A 6,868-nucleotide genomic window follows, 5' to 3' on the forward strand; every position below is an offset into this window, starting at 1 on the left:
CGCTATCCACCGTGACACGGCGGCGCCATCATTGCGAGCCTCCACGACTTTGTCCTCCATGGCACCGGCTTGATGAAGAAAAAGACGGGCGTCGTCCTAGCGAGCTCCGTCTCGCCTTCCTCCACGGCACACGGCGGAGTCCCTGCGAGCTCCACACCTCCGGGCCCCAGCTTGACGAAGTAGACGTCGGCGACATCCTCGACGGGTGCCACGCCTCCGTCCTCTAGCTCCAGCTTGACGAAGTGGATGGCGGGCGTCCTTGCGAGCTCCCCGTCACGATCCTTGCGGCACCGGGTTGATTGATATTGGCGTCATCTTGGCGAACTCCGTGGCACCATCCACCGCGGCACAGCGAAGGCATCCTCCAGAGCCTCCACGCCTTCGTCCTCCATGGCGCCGGCTTGATGAAGTTTACACTGGTGTCGTGTTGGTGAACTTCGTGCCGCGATCCACCACGGCACGGCGGCGGCATCCTCGCAAGCCTCCCCACCTTCGTCCTCCATTACGCCAGCTTGATGAAGAAAACGAGGGCGTCGTCCTATCGAGCTCCATGTCGCCATCCACGGCGGCATCCCCGTGAGCCTCGCGCCTTCAGGGCTCCAGCTTGAAGAAGTAAACATCGTCGGCCTCATCACCAAGGACGGCCACCACAAAGGAGTCCAATGGGCTGCGCGCTGGCAGCCCCATTGGTACACTGTCGTCTTCAGCGTTTTGGTGAAGTGCGGAAGTAGCCTCGTCGTCTTGATGCGACCTGGTGCCTGCCGCAGTGAAACCTGCAAACAAAACCACTTCTACGTACCAGATGGCGTGCTAGCTGTTGCACGATGCTTGTGATTGCATGCATGTAGATGTCTCCCACGGCCGTATCTCCGCAGAGCCGTTATCTCGGGGGCGTGTTCGGCACCATGGCGCATCGTCATACACCGGCGCTGCCTCCTCCTCTCCTTTGCTACCTGGGTTATCTGGACGCTGCCGTTGCCGGCGCGTCTCCTTTGCCTGGGCGTAGCCTCTTCTATTTGTGCGTGCGTTCGTTCTTCCTGCAAAATAGCCGACAACACATAGAAAAAGAAAGATGATTGTGACGCCGTTTCCATAGTCATCATTGCGTCTTTCTCGGTGCACACCCGCTGCCATGGGCGCGTCCTCCTGGGTGCACAGCGTGTCTTGATCTCCTCATGTACCGGCACCGCCCGCCGCCTTCAGGCGCGTGCTGCTTGCAACCTGCACACAGCGGCCACCATCTTCAAGTCCTCCCGAAGGTGCCTCCTGGGTCTTGATATGTGTGTTGTATCTCTCTTGGCCTCGGCTGCCTGGGGTCCCCTTTGCTGGGCCTCCTCCTAATGACTTTATATAGCCACCCCGGGGTGTCGATGGATGGCAAGTTAGACAACCTGGGACACGGCCGTGGATTTCTTTCCTTCTGCTATTCTTCTTCACGTCCATGTCGGTTTGTATATTTCTTTCCTTTCTATTGTTCTTCTTCACGCCCAAGTATATTCCATCTGATGCCAACACATGCTATATTTCATGTACACGTACACTTCAGCTGGCGGGTATTCGGGACCGTATATGTGCGCTTGCTAGCCGGCCGAGACACCCGAATACGCACACATAGTGTATAAATACAAAGTCCAAAGCAAAGCTTGTCACGTGCAATACAACACCCTCTTTTTTTAACGTGCATGCATATGCTATGTGCTGAGACGCCAGCGACAAGTGGGAGCGGGTGCCTACCGGTCGTGAGCGACCACTTGGAGGCGCATCAGAGGAGAAATCGGGCTTGGGAAAGGATGGCATCCCTCTTCTCACCCGCAGCTTCGGTGAGCTTGCCTGAGCGTTCCACCGCGCGTTCGAGCGCGGCAGAGTAGTCAAAGGACGGGAGGGGAGGGAGGTAGAGTTGGGAGGCGATGCGGTACACGAGGTTAGCGAGCACGAACGTGGTGCAGGCCGCGGCCTCAGCGGCCTCGGCGAAGGAGATCGGAAGGCGGTGGGATCGCGCGACGAGCAAGGTGCAGGCGGCTGCGAGCGCAGGGAGAAAGGCAGTGCCCAGGCAGGCGAGATTCCTGTCGGTGGCGGATTGGGCTATTCTGAGGACCTCGTCGACGCGGCTGGCCGAGAGTGAGAAGCGGGCGGCCATGGAGGTGATGACGTCGGAGGCGGCGTAGAGTTTGTGGTCGAGGTAGGGGGACTGGGAGCTGTGGTGGACGGTGGTGGCGGCGCGACGGTCGAGTTCCCCGCCCTCGGTGAAGCAGGTGGAGTTGACGAACTCGTCGGCGCCGGCGTCATGGACGACGCCGCAGGCGGTGCAGACGAGCACGCCCGAGGCCGGTTCCGGAATCACCGGGCCCTCGCCGCACGACACGCACGTCGACTCCATCGCGCGCGCGACCAGCGGCGTCCGGTGCGGCGGGGAGGTCAGATGCTAAGGAGGGCGGTGGCTTGAGCGGGAAGAAACGATGAGGGGAAAGAAGACGGCGAAGAAGCCGAGTAGCAGCTCGGTGTGGACGCCGATCTGCAAAGGGCGCTAATAGGCGCCGGCGCACCGGCCGAAACTTTCGGCCGGTCCCGCGTGGGCCACTGGATCTGTCTAACACGGAGCGCGCGGAACCGCTCGATCACGCACGTATCGGACGGGCTCGATGTGGACCTGGTCATCGTCTTCCTTATCCGCCGCGCATCGTTGACTCTGGCCGCCATCGCCGTCTGCCACACCCCGCGTTCCTGGTGGCTCGCCGTATCGGTGGCTCGTCATGGCTGCCGCTCGCCGTCACTCGCCGTCGCCGCTCGCCATCGCCACTCGCCGCTGCTCACATTCTCCGCTGCAGCAAAAAAGGTACCAGCTGCATCAAAAACAGGCGGTAATGGCGGCCGCCAGGTCCAACAATGTCGGGGCCGCCGGTTCCAGCATCCGTCGCAGTATCATTGGTGCATAGAAAACGGTCGTGTGCATCAACGGCTCGCCGCTGCAGCTTTTTCGTCGTCGGTCTCTGGTTGAAGCTTTTGAAATATATGGTTGAAGCTTTTGTGTTAACGATTGTAGCTTTTTGCGTTTCTTGTCACCGGTTGAAGCTTTCTATATCTTCGGTCGAAGCTTTTTTCTAGCCGGTTGAAGCTTTTTTCGTCGCCGGTTGCAACTTTTTTGATTTTCAGTCACCGATCACCGCCGTGAATGGTGGTAACAATTACTGTCTATGGTAGCAGCAAACATTTTGTGTGGTTGCAGCAAAACGTTGTCCTGGCTGTCAAAGGGTTGCATCTTCTTCATGAATGATGTAGCTTTTCTCTATCGTTTGGTTGAAGCTTTTTTCATCAAAGGTTATAGCATTTTATATAGACGGTTGTAGCTTTCCTCGATAGCACTGAACGTTTACAGCTTTCGGTATATACGGTTGAAGCATTTTTAATCTTGGGTTGAAGCTTTCCTGTCAACGGTTGCAGCACTCGCCAGCCTCCCCAGCTATCGCGCATCTCTGATTGAAGCAGAAAATACCGTCGGTTCCAGCAAAAAATCTCTATGGTAGTAGCAAAACCAAAACACAGTTGTAGCAAAAAACGGTCATCCGCCATCTCGCCGTGACGTCGAGGTTCCAGCAAAATTTGCGTCGCGGGGTGCAGTCCTGCCATGGCTGGTTGCAGCTCCGGCAAGGTAGGGAGAGCTTTGATGCACGCGGATCCGCGCGGATCTGGTCGAGGGCGGCCAGATCTGCTGAATGGCGGCGCGCCTGGGAGGCCTGCGGCGTGGGGCGATGCGTTGACCATGGCAGCGAGGAGAGAGAAAGAGAGAGATGCGCGAGAGGAAGAAGAGAAAAGGGAGAAGGACTAGTCGTCTCGGGTCCATCGCGCCACGTGGTTGTTCGTGAGTGGGTCGCATCGCGCGCGCGTGGACTGGACCGGCCGAAGCTTCGGCCGGTGCCTCGGCCCCAAACGTTTCCCATCTGCAAATTAGGGCTCGCTATGTGTTTGAGGTAGAATATGGGGAATCTGTTAGGGTTATTTTTTTGTAAGGGAAAGGGAAATCTGTTACGTAGGGACTCGGATGAAACATTCAACGGAAAAAGGCCCTCGACAGAAAAAGGCCCAAGAAGGCCTAAAAGCATCTCTACCGGAACTGGATAAGCCCCGGCTCGAAAAATAACTGTTTTTTTTTGCTCGGAACGAAATGGAAAGATCAGATCCCGAATAAGCCCCCAATCGGAAAAAAAATCCGGTGAGCAGGAAAAATCCTGTGCCCAATCTGTTTAGTTTTGGTGGCCATTTTTTGACACTAATGTTGAGGTTTCACCGCGCGCGAGTTCTTCTTTCCCCCGCCTCTCTCTGCTACCGAATCTCGCTGCCGCTTCCCGCCCCCGCTTCCCTGCAGCAGAAAAGAGTCGCCGCCTCCCGCCAGTTCGTTTCCACCTCGTTTCGTACCTGGGGGTGGCGTATCCCGTCCGCGCGGTCGCAGCTGCCGCCGCCGCCATGGATCCGGCGCAAAGCTCAGGGGCAAACGACAAATCCCATGATTGGGTAGCTAGGATTTTCTGTATAAGGGAGCAAACGTACGATGCCGGGGACTCGACGGTTATCAGGCAAGACAGGGACCGAGATTTACCCAGGTTCGGCCCCTCGTACGAGGTAAAGACCTACCCCTGCTTGTTTGATCGTATTGATGGAGATGATTACAAAGGCGAGATGCGACTTGGCACGAGGTTGATGATGGCTATAGGGGACTACGGTGGATTGTGCGTTCGGTGTCTAGAGAGGCCCCTCCCGTGCCTTTATATACTAGGCTGGGTCCCGGGTGCCCTAGGTCGGTTACAAGTAAGAGTTGGGGTCTATCTCTATTTCTTCTTGCCTTGTACGGTAAGTTTTCCTTGTTTGGGTCCGGCTTGGACTTCTTGCTTTCCTTGTTCAACGATTATCCCGAGTGGGCTGATGACCCACAAGTGTAGGGGATCGCAACAGTCTTCGAGAGAAGTAAAACCCAAATTTGTTGATTCGACACAAGGGGAGCCATATGTAAGGACATATTTCTCCTAAGTATATTTTGGTGTTTGTTAACAACATGATTAAATGATCTCACTGTGTACTCAAGTGTTTTAGGAAACATAGAAGCATTGCACATTGTTGGATGACCCCTCAGAGAAAGGAAAAAGCTTGAAGACGGTGGCCCCTAATTTTACTCGTTTATTTGAGTCATAGGAAAGCCGTACTATCAAGAGGGACGTCTCTTTGGAATGGTTTGGGAAATGTTGCACCTTCACAAATCACGTCTACACCTTTCCACATTCCTGCAATCATTGGGGAAGTTGACAGAAATTTGATCTACCATAGAAAACTCGCAAAATGCACTAATTCCGAGTGGTTCGGAATTCACTCAGAATTCCGGCCGAGTCGGAATTTCCGAACTCACTCTGGACTGGTTCTGAAATGAGTCTCCACTCCCTGTTTTCCATCCGGAGACCAGTGAGCTGGGATTCGGATTATTCCGAGCGTCCGGAATTCCAGATGAATTCCGGATCCATTCCGGATGTGTATTTCCTGGAAAAAACGGCTAGTTTTTCAATGGACCTATATAAGTCACCCCTTCTTCCACAAACACACTACCACGACCAGAAATATTTCCCCTACCATTGTTGCAAGCTCAAATCACCAAGAACTCTCTCCCTACCCACTCAAACACTCTATCCTTCTAGGATTTGAGGGAGTTGACCTTGATCTACACTTTCACCAAAGGAATCCGATTTCCCCCTCCATTCCATTGAGTTCTTGTTACTCTTGGGTTCTTAGGAGCCCTAGACGGTTCATGGTCGTCCCCGTGGTTTTGGTAGCCGTGGAGACTAGTTGAGGAGCCTTCAATTGAGTTGTGGAGTGTCCCCCTCGACCTTGTGATTCTTGTGGCTTTGGGAGCCGCGGGAATTTGGTGAGAGCCTCCAATTGAGTTGTGGAGTGTGCCTCATCCTTGTAAAGGTTTGTCTATCTACCTCAAAGGCAACATAGTGGTTTGTGTCATATCACGTTGGTGAGGACACGAAGGAGATACGGCGTGGCATTGACGCCTATTCGGGGATCACTTTGTGACTGTGCACCGCTCCAACGGAGAGTAGCTTCCTTTGGGAAGTGAACTTCAGGATAAATCTCTGTGTCACCGTGTTGTTATCTTTTACCTTGCCTTTACTTGTTTAGCTAGCTTACTTATCGTATCTTGTGCTAGCTTGTATCTTGCTCATCATATAGGATTGTTCACATAGTTGCACTTTCTAGAGAACTTATATTTTGAGCAAATCCCTAATTTGTTAAAAGAAAAGAAAAATTTGTAGTTGCCTATTCAGCCCCCCCCTCTAGATAACCTACTCGATCCTTTGAATTGGTGTCAGAGCAAGGTCTCTTTGATCAAGGCTTCACCGCCTAAAGAGAAGGATATTTGGAGGGGAAGAACATCCTAAGTTAAGTGATGACGGGACTCCGATTGATCCGGGTCTCGGACTTCCTCTAAACACAAACACAACCATCATGGAGGAGGCTCCGGTCACAATGGGGGTCATGATGAAATTCCTTCAAAAAATGGAAGTAAATCTCATGGCTAACGTTGCCACCATGATGGATGCTTAACTTGCTAAAAATGCTACCTCATCATCTACCGTCCCTTCCAAAGTGGTGGTAGATAATGTGGAGGACCCATCTAAGAATAAGAACACACTCCCTTAAGGAACACCTTCTTCTTACAATGATATGCCTTTTAACTATGTGCATCAACCCACTCACCCTCATATTAATACTCCTCATAGTCCTCCTCCCAAGCTTGATTCCACTAGATACGTGATACGTCCATTTTGCATCATGCTTTTATATTGATATTTATCGCATTATGGGCTGTTATTACACATTA

The 6,868-nt window shown here is 53.3% G+C and overlaps 1 pseudogene; it reads right to left on the bottom strand.

Moving 5' to 3' along the window:
* LOC147990421 (plant-specific TFIIB-related protein PTF2-like) overlaps window positions 1–3,150 on the bottom strand; it is a 32,359-nt pseudogene extending 29,209 nt beyond the window's left edge.
* Between the last annotated feature and the right edge of the window lie 3,718 nt (window positions 3,151–6,868).

This window comes from Triticum urartu, chromosome 1A (assembly GCF_056163025.1).
Source record: "Triticum urartu cultivar PI428250 chromosome 1A, HENAU_Tu73, whole genome shotgun sequence".
NCBI lineage: Eukaryota > Viridiplantae > Streptophyta > Magnoliopsida > Poales > Poaceae > Triticum > Triticum urartu.